The sequence below is a fragment of the Rhopalosiphum padi genome, chromosome 4 (genome assembly GCF_020882245.1).
Source record: "Rhopalosiphum padi isolate XX-2018 chromosome 4, ASM2088224v1, whole genome shotgun sequence".
Lineage (NCBI taxonomy): Eukaryota > Metazoa > Arthropoda > Insecta > Hemiptera > Aphididae > Rhopalosiphum > Rhopalosiphum padi.
This window is the reverse complement of record NC_083600.1, coordinates 13,399,750-13,413,141: the sequence shown is the minus strand read 5'-3', so window position 1 is coordinate 13,413,141 and position 13,392 is coordinate 13,399,750. Positions and strand designations below refer to the sequence as shown.

Here is a 13,392-nt window from a genome sequence, read left to right as displayed (position 1 = left end):
GAATCCTTCAATGCGGAATTAAAAACAATTTCTACGATAAAAACGAATTTCCATTTTATATATTTAGCTCTTTAGATGTAAAAGATATTCATGCAGGATACATAATTGGATTAACAAATAAATACATTTATTTATTATTTATACTTTCGTGATACTCGTTATAATAATAACAGTGCTATCCTAATTTTTTTTTAATTTTTAACGACGTGTTATCGATAATTTATCGTACCTCATATTTAATAGGTAGGTGTGATATTTATTAATGTAATGCCATTAGTGTTATACTATTAACTTGGTAATTTATTTTATGTATATTTGGAATATCAACATTATTACAGGCTACTAGATTAATCGGTAATAAACAATTAGGTAAAAAATATAAAATACATATGTTTAAATTGAACACCAGCCATATTGCAGTGTTATAAAGTATTATAAATTTATACATCGAATTGTTTTATCATAACGACCACAAAAAAAATATATATATATATTTAAAGAATGATCCATTATTATATAATAATCGTATATTTATATTTATAGTAAATAGAATTTCACAACTTCAATATCGAACCAATTAAGTTTAAATTATAGCGTGTAAAATATAAACTCAATCGTTTCACTAAAAATCGTTTAAAATGGGAAAACAATAAAAATAAAACGTCCTATATTATAATGCAAGCTAAATATACATAAAGATTCGTGTAGGTGTAATCATATACCATCATACATATAACTGTCATTTTTGATATATTATACAGCTTGTATTTTCATATAATTTAAATATTGCACATGTCATCGATCTTTACCCAATACCTATAGAAATATATGTAATAATATTAAATTCGCGTTTAGTATAGTATACGGTTATGACTTATAGTATTGCTTATATAGCTAAGATATATAAGATGAAATTCAAAATATCAGACTTTTGGCACTAAATGAAAACAACTTACTTAAATGCAAGAGCAGCTTAATATTATGATATATTGTTGAAAAGAAATGAAAACATGCGAGAAATGAAAGTAAAAGTTTAAATTATCTATGTATATGAGTTGAGTTTTATTATACAAAGACTTTCAACAATATAATATTATATTATAAAATATTTCAAAGTATTTGTAAACGACAGCAAATGAACAGTTATCATTTTAAACGGTTGACACATTTTGGAACGTGAAACAGAAAATATTTAGAAGTAAAACATCGAAATTAAAGATGTTTTAATTAAGATAAAATCTTAGTACCTGTATATATGACTGGGCTACCACCTAGCTATAATGCCCGAAGACAAAATTAAATGTGTTTGTATCTTGTTTTGAACTCTTGTTTCTCAAAACTTTGCAAATTCTCCATTTATATATATATATATATATATAATATATATGAAAGAATAATATACACACATTCGTATATTCGTCTCATTATAAGACGAGCGTGCATACACACCCAAACGCACAAAACGTATTTAGATAAACTATTGCACGAGTGAATAAATCATTTAAATGATTTGTTTGATAATAAAGGTTCGTCAAACATCAATAGAGTAAGTTGTGTTTGTGAGAGGGGATATAAACTTCATATCAAGTTGCAGTGTGTATAAATAATGCGAGCTATACAGATACAGAGAAAATTAAACATATTCATCCTTATACAACACACATAGCGTAGTGACAAACGACGAGTTTGAGGTCACACAATATGATAGATAGGTCTATAAGTACACATTACTGTAAAAATTATTAATCTTCGACAGAGCGCAATTCAATAAATAATTGATAGTATATTATTATAGTATATATAACTATATAAGTACACTTGTATAAGAGGTACTCGTCTGCTGGTGTTTTCCCTATCACCTTTTAGTGAAATATAATTATGCGTATTATTGTATATATTAAATTATATGCTTCTCAACTTCTTCCGTGATTGGTTATTATATATATTATATATATATATATATATATACATATCAGTATAAGACTCACAAGTAAGGATTTTTATGAAAAAACTCGAGTTACCGAAAGAGACGGAAGAGCGAGAAAGAGCACTTACTATTTAATATATATATTATTGTCCTAATTGGAGGTGCTCATCGCCGAGTGCATTTCTAGCTATAATGTCCATTAAGGACTGTGTCGTATTTTACAGTGCGGTGATGACTAATGGTGTGCCTTTTATCTGCGTTTGCAATCGTCTTTATGACGTATCACCGTAATGCGTTTTACCGGATTGTCAGCTTGATCTGAGTGAAAACATACATACACACGGTTTGGTTTGTGTGAGTTTCCAAAAAATAGTTTCAATATGTGGCTCGATAGATGACACCTCAAAATTCTGTGGTTATATTTATATGATATTAGAAGTATATAAATAATGTACAATACACGGGCACATATAAATATATTACAAGTATATTTATAAAACGTATAAATGTATAAGTTAACATATGAAAATAATGTTCACCAAACAAATTTCTCAGAATAATTGAAGAAAAAAAATGAAACGCATAATACATAAATATATATAATATTACGAGTATATAAAATACTGAATGATAATATTATATTATTATATACATATAAATATAATATAATATTATTATATTTTTTTTATTATCATCATCGTAAAATAATAAAAATAAATGTCACTAGTAATTTTATACCCATAGATATTATAATATGTTTGTATAAATAATATAATGAATGCATTTTTATTTATTTTAAAAGTATAATGATATAATGTGAAAAATGTGTAATGTTTTTCCACTACGTTCTGATTATAAACTTCTATACTGTCTAAACGTATTTGTTGACTTCGATTATTTTTTAAATACGTTCCAAAGTTTTAATCAATAATAACATTATCTGTATATATGTATGCATGTGTGTGTGTGTGTGTATATATAATATTATACAAAAAAGAAATACTAATAATACCAATATCTCAAATCTAATAAATAGTCGTCGCAATTGTATTCGCGCACTAGATGTTTAAATATAGGTTAGTACATATATATTTGTATATTCCTATAGGAATCGTTGTAAATGTCAAAAGCAGCTTTATCACATAATATATATATATTATCATGAAATACGATAAAATATCTTTTTACCCTGGTCAATGTCAGCAATGTAATAATCTAAAAAACACTCATGCTTATACTTAGTCATTGGAGCGTAATGCTGGACCTCACTTTAAGTTTCATCTCCCGGAAATATACAATGTAGAATTCAGGCCTTCGTTAAAAAATAAAATAATAATATAGATATCTTAAAAATGTGGTCACGCACTTCTATTAAACGTCAATTAAAATTGAATAAATTAAAGACCTTTAAATACATATTATGTATACAACACATTATACATATTTTCAACGTAATAATTATAAAGTCAAAACAAAAACATATAGCTATATATGTTTTGAAAATCATTATATAAACATTTATTACACATGAAACGTAACACTATATATTTTGTTACTGCGTTTTGTACAATATTTTTCTCATTTATTTGTGTGATTCCGACCATGTTGATGTGTCAAACCAACTTTACTTGTAGTTGTCCTCTGATAAAAGTGTAGTGTAACATACATTATTATTCAAACAATATTATATTATATTATATAATAAATTATTGAAGACACTATGATGATAAATATTTAACTGACGCGTCAAAAAGTATTACCCGTATATTATATTATATTTTAAATATAATATAGTATGAATTATACGCGTTCGGTTTAAGTGCAAGTACGTGTTTGCATTTATTATGTTTCTAATAGTGCAGTAGACTCATGTTCAATGTGTTGATGGATATGTGCATATTTTTTTATGATGATATTTCATGTGCCAATAATATGGCGATATAATAATTTAATGCATTAATGTAGTTATATAGTATTATTAATCAATATATTATATATACTGATTAACTGTACAGATTCCACGCATATATTTACGAAGATACAAGATAACAACTAAATTGTTTATTGAACAGTGATTTAAATAAACTATATATAATTCTAATATATATACCTACAATTTATTTTGAAAGGGTTCAGTTAAAGTTTTTTTTGTCTTCTATTTGTTATGGGAATTACATCACGCTTAATCGGATAAGTTAAAATTGATTTCGATACCAATATTATTATTTTTATAACAAGAAAAACCCAACAGTTTTTATGGTAATCATGAATATTGAAAAATTAGACGAAATATGTGAGATCTCCGATCAAGATCTAAAAGAAAATATGACATATTTAGCTAAATGTGCGCAGCAAATATTTTAATGTATCAGATGTAACAAGGCTATTTGACAAATTTCCATTACAAATGTTACTATATTTGTTAAATAGCCCTGTTACACTCTATATATAAGTATTACCACGAATAATTGCATACACTGCAAGAACTATATCATCCGAAATCCGCCTATATAATAACATACAATACGTTTTCAACTTTTCTTTTTGATAAAATCTTTCATTTTAATGAAAAAAAAGTTCATTCAAAATAGATAACGGTAAAATATTTTTTTTATAACTGAACCACTGTAAATATTATAGTATTATATTTCATATAAAATTAAAAACCAAGTGACGATTTCCATTAAATTCTTTAGTTACTTATAGTACCTACAGAAAATAAAGGTAATAATGATATATTTTTATTTCAGCTATAGGTAGTGTTAGAGCCTGTAATATAAAAATTCCAATAATTGAATAATGTCTGTAGACTGTAATTAAATTTCAGTATGTAGGTACAAGTACGCAGACAATTTAATTCAATATACGTAGTAGAGACTTATAAAATATAAAAATATTTAGCTGAGTACTTATAGAAATTAAAAATTACACTAAAAATATAAAATTAATGAATTAAAATTTTATATTTCATCTAGCTAGGTATTTAATACTATTTATAATTAATAAAAATATATACTACCTATGATACTTTATTATAAAAATATAATATTATCTTGTAGGTAATTAAATAATATAATTTTAATTAAAAAAAAATTATGTACATGAATTCTTGCGAAAAGAAGTGTGCAATATATATTAATAGCTTTATTTATTCATATTATTTTCTTATATAAATTATTAATTCTTGAATATTAATTTTTAGGTATTATAGAATATTATTGCTATATTAGTAATTGGAATGTAAATGTAAAATGTAATAATAATAAATAATAAATTATTACTACATTTATAAACATCATAATATATCTTAATTTAAGAGTGAGTACTTAAAATAATTTATTCGATTGCAATATAAAAACAAAAATTATTTATAAATATTTACATAATTATGGAAAATTATAATTTAATTTTTCTAATGGTATTTCCATAAATGACTAAGAAAAATAAATAGTATAACTGTATTTAGTTACTTAATAAATATATTTGTTAATTTATTATTAAAATATACATAGAAAATTAATAACTATATAGTTTAATTAAAGAATTTTATTTTGTAGTTAAACAGCGAAATACTCAAATATTATACTATATACCATTAATAATAAAAATATATACGATAAAGAAAGTACATAAGTATATCAAACCAACAGGACTGGAAAATAATTGAATACTTATATATAAATATACAATGTTGTACATAGTATAAAGTGGTCATTCATTTGGTATCAGGAATAATTAAAAAGTTAATTAAGAGTGTTACAAATTTGATGCAGAAAGCAAAAACTATGGTGGTACATATAAAATGGTAAGTTTTTTCATAAAATTAAAAAAAAAATGGGTAACTATTTATTTTATCACTTGAATACTACCGGGTTTATTGAAAAATAAATTTATAATTAACATTGGCTTCATATTACTTATACATCTCCATATAATTTTATTAAATAATTAATATGTACATGATGCGTAAAATGTATATAAATCATAATCGTAATTAAATGTATGAAAAAATAGGTAAAAAATAATTTCAATTAAATTGACTAAAAGTATCCAACATAAGGATAAGCACGATAATGATTGATAAAAATTACAAGCATTTAAATTGTTTGAAGTCGTAATTTTTATATAAAAAAATGTACCATATCGTTGACGTAATGTTAAGATATATAAATTATATTAAACTAACGTGGTGCTAATAAATCAAAGGATAGCGGCACGCGCGATAAAAAATAAATGAATTATTATTTTGTTAATTTGAAACAACCGGAGCGTATAATAGGTAAATAAACAGGATTTTTTTCCATATGAAAACACCTCGTAAAATAAAACGAAATTTAAAAACAGCGTCCGATACGGCCGAATGGAGCGTGTGAAAAATACACGAACCGAAAATTAATATCGAAACTTTGTTTTTACCTCGGATTACTTATATTTACAAGAACTCTTCTTATTGTACAACTCATATCCTATCCAAAGCCTCTCATAAACGAAAATAAGTTTTATAGATGGTATAAATAATTTGAATATTGTACATTTATTTATGTATTAGTTTTATACAATTATTATACTAATTAATTTGAGATTAGTATTTGATAATTTGAATTATGTAGAATAATTTAAGTATTTTATATTGTTGGTAATCACAAATTTAGTTCTTCTTTGTTAATCTTATCATATTTATTTTCTTTGTTCTTTTTTTTTTAAATATTATACTGTACACTATCAACTCATCTACCTCGCCACAAGCATTGCTTAATGAGATAGATAAATTAATAATTTATTGTTACATTGTTACACTGTATGTCATTTCGTTGTTTTGATAATAAATTAATAAAAAAAAAAAAAAAAAAAAAAAATTTAAATTTAAAGTTATAGTATAAACTATAAGATATTATTAATATTAATATATAACCGTACACTGGGTTGATCAAATTTTAATTAACAGTGACCAATAATCCAGGAATAAGTTATATTTTATTAATTTATACTTTCAAAAGATATAATAATAATGTGCTTGGGTGTAATAGTACCATTCCGGGTTTTACGATTGTATCTATATAAATATTTTTTATATATATCCTTCAAAACATGAATATTTCGAATAATTTTGTAAAATATACATGGATTTGATATATTTCAGCTATAAAAAAGAAAAAGGGGGGTGGACACCTCTTTTTGTAGGGGGAATGATTGTTGAGAGAGATTCACGACACGACGATGTTACGACAATATTATATTTAATTCCATCATGTTCAAATAATATTACAAGTTCTGGAAAAATATAGAAAAATGGACTAGGATTGTTTTTTTTTTATTTACTTAATTGTTTAAAAACAATTTTTTGCAGTACATTTTGTTTTATAAAAAGTACGAGAGAGAAGAAAAACGATAAAAAACGATTTTATCATACCTCATAAGGGTACTATTGCCTGACTACACATTAGCCACAGTATACACTAGTATATTTACACATCGAGCAACAATATTTGAATTATTTATTCATGTGTCCAACAACAATATTAAGTAAATTCAATTTACATTTTATTTAGGGTTAATATTATGATGTTATGACAATTTGGAGTGTCAATCGTTTAAAAAACCACTTATATATTTTACTGTATTTAATTATTATGTGTTATTTGAGTTATTTGAATCCCTATGCAATCTACATAATATTATTATGTCTTTTTATCTTGTTCTATTAAATAATATTCCTGATACTAATTGTTTATGAAACTATATATTTATACCCTCTCCCCACCATCAGAACACATACAATACGATAACAAAATATAATCGTTCATAATGATATTAACGAATTACATTTTTTTCCCACATAGATATAATTAAGAAGATTACCTTCTTACTATATTATTTATTTTTATTGTAATTAAATTCATTAAACGTCAAAGTAGGGTTTCTAATTTCTATTAGCAGTTGCTATAATAATTACTAAGATATAATAAAAACGTTTACAATTTAGACAATCACTAGCAGTTATCACGTAATTTGAAACCGGTGAACTTGACGTCGTAGTATCTTAATATATTGAATTGAATGGTTAAGACTTAAATCAAGTCGTATGTTTCCACATTGTGGTTGGAGACGCTAACACGTTATTGTCGTTATAAATATTATTGAATTTGTGTACCTATATGAAAGCGAAAGATTGTAGAAAGCCACCTACACGTTAATGTATCGAAATTGCCTATATAACACGCCGACCAACGAATATATAACGTATATATCAAAATACAATATCAAACAATATTCTTTACCTTTTGACATATTATTACACAAAATAAAAACCTAAATTTAAACTCTGCAAGTTTTTTGGTTTGGCCGAAAAGTGAAAGGTATGAATTCGGAAAAAAAATGTGGCACCTATTTTTTAATACAAAAACCTTGTATAATTGCACAAGCAATTAAGTATAAAGAAAAAAACTGTCTAATTTTCTCCAGCATGCACAACGTGAGTAGTCTATATACGTATAGTGTAAAGGGCCAACTGAAATTGTCGCTCCCGGGCCAAAATGGTACAGTTACCCCAATGTTCATACTATTATACTATATATATATATATTTATTATAATATGTATAGTATACGCAGGTATCTACTTGCGTCTCACCAAAGTATCGTACGCGGAATATTATTATTATTATTATTATAAACAGGCCATGTAATTCGGTTAACGCACGCTTTACCGCGTTTTAATCAAAAACACGGTTGGTCGGGGGTTTATTCGGTTATGGAACGTTGGGCTAAACACCGCGGCGGCGACGGACTAATCGCTCGTGAACGACTATACACTATGCCATCAACGGCTATACTGCGTTATATAATGTATATACTAATACACTATGTACTGTTAGCGGCCGTAATCTTCGCGTACACTGATATTTACCCGCTCGCAATTGTGATACGCACGCGGTCCCTACACGATTATATTATATCATATTATGCGGACGATTATAATCTTTCCATTTGTTTTATGCGCATAAATTAAACTGCATTATAAGTATCACGATGTGACACAGAAATACGGCGTATCGCATAATATAATGTAATATACCTGATAATACAGTAACGTCCCTGTTTATCACGCTGGTAGGAGGGGGAGTAATGTGGTAGTAGGCGGGGGACGGTTTGCGGGAGTTTTTTTTTTTATTTACTTTTGTATTTAATTTGTTTTTATTGAATAATAATTATATTATATTGCTGTGAAACAAAAAAAAGTTGCTTATATATTATTAAACTTTTATGAATTTATGATATTTTTTTATGTGAACCTACACGATTTCGTTACATGCCTGATGATTTTGCTTTCTACATCGTCTATATCTATTATTGATTCTTGGATATGAATCCAGACGTATAATGTATTACGTACTAAGAAACAGCGTAATGTAATAATAATATAATGTTACATAAACATAATTATATATATTATTATGTTTTTCGTGATTTACAATAAAATATTAAATCATTACAGGCGTACAAGAAGTATATTTTGATGGCCATAAATATATTGTATACCCATATAATATTACAGACAGAACGTCTGGGCGGCGCTTCGAAAAGAATCCGCCTCCTTACCCCCAGGTTTTCTGGTTATAGTTCACCCACCTCGAAAATTAATAATTTTTATTTTACAGTTAGAATGAAATTCCGTGTGCTCTAAGATTACTCGAGTGATTTTCTAATAACGATCTAAACGCTATTAAAATACGAACCAAACTCTGAACTGAACTCGCCATGTTTGTAATCTACACACAAATCAAATTACATCTGTAAACTTGTATACGCGTTTTTTACACCAACAAATATACTAAAGTTGAATACGTTTTAAATATGTTTTATGTGCCACGTTGTGAAGTATTGATAATATGCTTTCATTTTCTGTCACAATGGATTAAATGTATAAGAAATTAAATCAAAAAACATGTCAAACAAATTATGGTTAATTGGGATCCAGAGACATACATGATATTTATTAAAGTTCATAATAATCGCTGAATAAAATTACTGCCTTCAAACTATATTATTTTAATTTATTAATATGTTTTTATTATTATGTATGATATTCCACATGCATATATTAAACAATAATAGCATATTAAATAAATTAAACATATACATTAACTATATTAACATCTATTAATGTTGTTAAATTTATTTCTATGTATATTGTTTGATTTTAAAAATTATTTGAGCTATTTAAATAAAAATCTTTAAATAATTAAACAGTTTTATAGATTTATCAAAAACGTTTTAATGTTATTTAATTTGTATATATTATATATCTATCACAGTTAATTTAGTTTAATCTAGGTAGATATAGATATGTTTAGGATTTTACTACTTTCAGGCCATAAAAATAACTCATAATTTTCTCCTCAATTTTATCAATATGTAATATTCATAATTCTTCATTGTGTACCAAAAACAGCAGATCGAAGGAGTTGGGACGATCAGTCTATTTATATGGGTAGTTTATATTAAATTAATTATATATATTAGGTAATTTATTAGTTTAATGATAAAAATTAATTTTTGCAAGAAAGCATGATAAATTCTAAATAACTTTTATTAGACAAAGCGACGAGGCGTAAACCATAGATACAATATTAATTAAACGTCTAATCTAACAATAGAGGACCTGTGAATAATGTAAAGACTGACCTGCGTCTTACCTTGACTTGGCCCCCAGGCGTGTAATTTTCGAAAAACGGATAACACGTTTTATCTTACCTTGTTCTCTAACGAGATTAGCTTATTTATATACGTAAAAATGAATCATTTTCGTCAGAATTTCGTAGCACCAATCAAATATTATAATACATTTTATTTGCGGATGTGACACGAAAACGATTTGTTTTGGTAGTGCGAGGGACGCGAAGAAAACTATAATGAGTTAAGCGATGAACGAACATTTTTTTAAAACTTGCTGAAAATAAAATAATGATATTACTAACTGTAAAAATAGTGGTTGTCACGGTTGATAGTATATACCAAGGTTCCGTGTCCGTATGGTTCATTTATAACCTCCAAGGAATTTTTGACGAACGTGTTCAAACGTGCGGGTCTGGAAAGTTGTCGCGATAACCGGTATCAGACTTATTGAATATATTTAATGAAGTTATTATTGTTTCAAAATTTAAGTAATTAAATTTAGTTGAATTTATATAAGATACTACATAATTATGGTATTTTAAATATTTTAATAGAAATTGTAAAATTCTTATAAATAGTTTAAAAATAACTAATGACACATATATATATATGTAACTGATTCACTTAGTATAAAAATAATAGCAATAATATATAATGTATGAAATTAATAAAATATTATTCTTTAAAGCAGAGGTGATTTTGAATTTGGAATGGCCATTGACTGATGTAAGGTTTAAGTTGTTTAACAAAGTTTAACAGATCTATTTTTGTAAATTTTCTTTTGTACGTAATTATTATTCATCTTTATGTTTTTTCATTATAACTAGGTCTATACAATGCCAATAATATGATATTAAAATATCTATAAAATAGATAATTTAAATAATTTAATTTCGAGAAAAATGTATAGTTAATATTATTTTTAAAGAATATTGTATGTTAAACACAGTATTAAAAGTTGTTAAACCTTTTAAGTACAGAATATACAAAATAGGTAAACTTAATTAATATAAATCATAAATCATAGATAATAATAGTAGGTGTAAATATTTTAGTTAATAATTGCATGGACTTTGATTATGTACATCTATCAATTATTTATTTTTGAACAATACTAAAAATAAAATATATTTCTTTTATAGTTAATACTGAATGGTTATTAATTTTAAATGTATAAACAATTTTTTCAGTTATTGTAGAGAAAATGCATTTCATATAATAAATTTATACTGCTGAAGGCTGTATATTTAATATTTACCAACACTGAGTAAATATGTTTTTCTGCATTAATAATTCCATCAATTTCTGAGAAATAAGCACCAAATGTACTATAGAGTTTTAAACATAATACCAGATTAATACGACATTAAAATAAAAGTTCGTGCGTAATTACTAATTTATTTCCTTGGCTTATGAAATATTAAAACTTGATTCTTTTAATCATTAATAGGTACAAATATTATTTAATTTTTATTATGGAATTTTTATAAACATTTGTTTACTGAAACGTCAAATGAACAAGGAATGCAATATTAAATTTGCTCTGGCAAAATGTTTAAAATCAGATTTTAAATGATTCGGGATCATAGGAAAAAGTTATTTTTTAAATAAAATAAAGGAACGTTTATGACTATTGTGCAGCGTTGCGAAAAAAGGCTAGTAGTATTCTTCTATGTATAACATTATAATGTGCAATTTATAAATCCCAATGAAGAATTTTCAACGGTCACAAAGCTCTCCTTCCAAAAAAAAAAAAAAAGATTTGGTCTAGACTGGCATGTAAAAAGGAATTACATTATGTCGGACTACAAAAAAGTAACTACATACTGCAGAATATATAGTCATGTAGGTATTGCCATATAAAATGTCCATCCTTACATAATTCCATATCCCAGCATGTATATATATATGTATAATATATATGTATGACGTAAGCTCTTTAAGCCGGTTCCGTTCACATCACAACCAATATAAGTACCTCCATATTCAATATAATAATTCAATATATGTATAAACGTGTATGTGTGGGATTTTCTTTCTTTTTCTATTGAAATATGTCTCTGGACTATTCCTGGCAATTTTTCTTCAACATCATACGCTGTATATTTTGTGTATGTACTGTGTTTGCATGCATAAAGAACACTTCAATCGGCTTATGCGCTCCCTTCCTCAACCGGCTTCTTTCGACTCAATCCCAAATCATTTTACTCTGACAGTCGAGTACCGAAATCCTCGAGTAACATCGAATACTATTTCAAAGATCACTTTTCTCGTTTTCTTCCAATGGACCCACGTCAAAAAGAAATCTCCATGACCCCTATTGTTAGGGTGACGCTCAAGTTTCAGTTATAAATGGTAACAATAATATGTATACTCTTTCATAAAGTATCAGAAATATGACACCTGAAAATAACTTCCTAAACAATCAAGACTAAATATTTTTTTTAAAAACCTAACAGTTTCAGTACTGATTATTGAATATATTTATTGATTATTCCACACTGTCTTGATTGTAATAATGCTATACTTCACAATAATATTTTAAAAATAATAATAACTGTAAAAAAAAAATAATAATAATATGTTTCACAAACTCACTCATTTGTTCAACATAATGTACCTCCCTAGTGTTAAGACCAATATGTAATTATTACAGGCTAATAACCTCAAATGTCGAGTAGCCTTTTTACCCAATAAAATAATAGTAAGAGTCTATGTATATTATGTTTCATACTTCTTGATTTTTACTCTAGAGCTTAAAGTTATTTTCATTGATTTGTTTTAAATATTT

General features: G+C 25.8%; 1 protein-coding gene across 1 annotated transcript in view; it reads right to left on the bottom strand.

Moving 5' to 3' along the window:
• The window catches only part of LOC132929144 (protein O-mannosyl-transferase TMTC2-like), a 76,222-nt gene that overhangs the window by 45,357 nt on the left and 17,473 nt on the right, over positions 1-13,392 (bottom strand). The gene's annotated exons all lie outside the window — the stretch shown is intronic.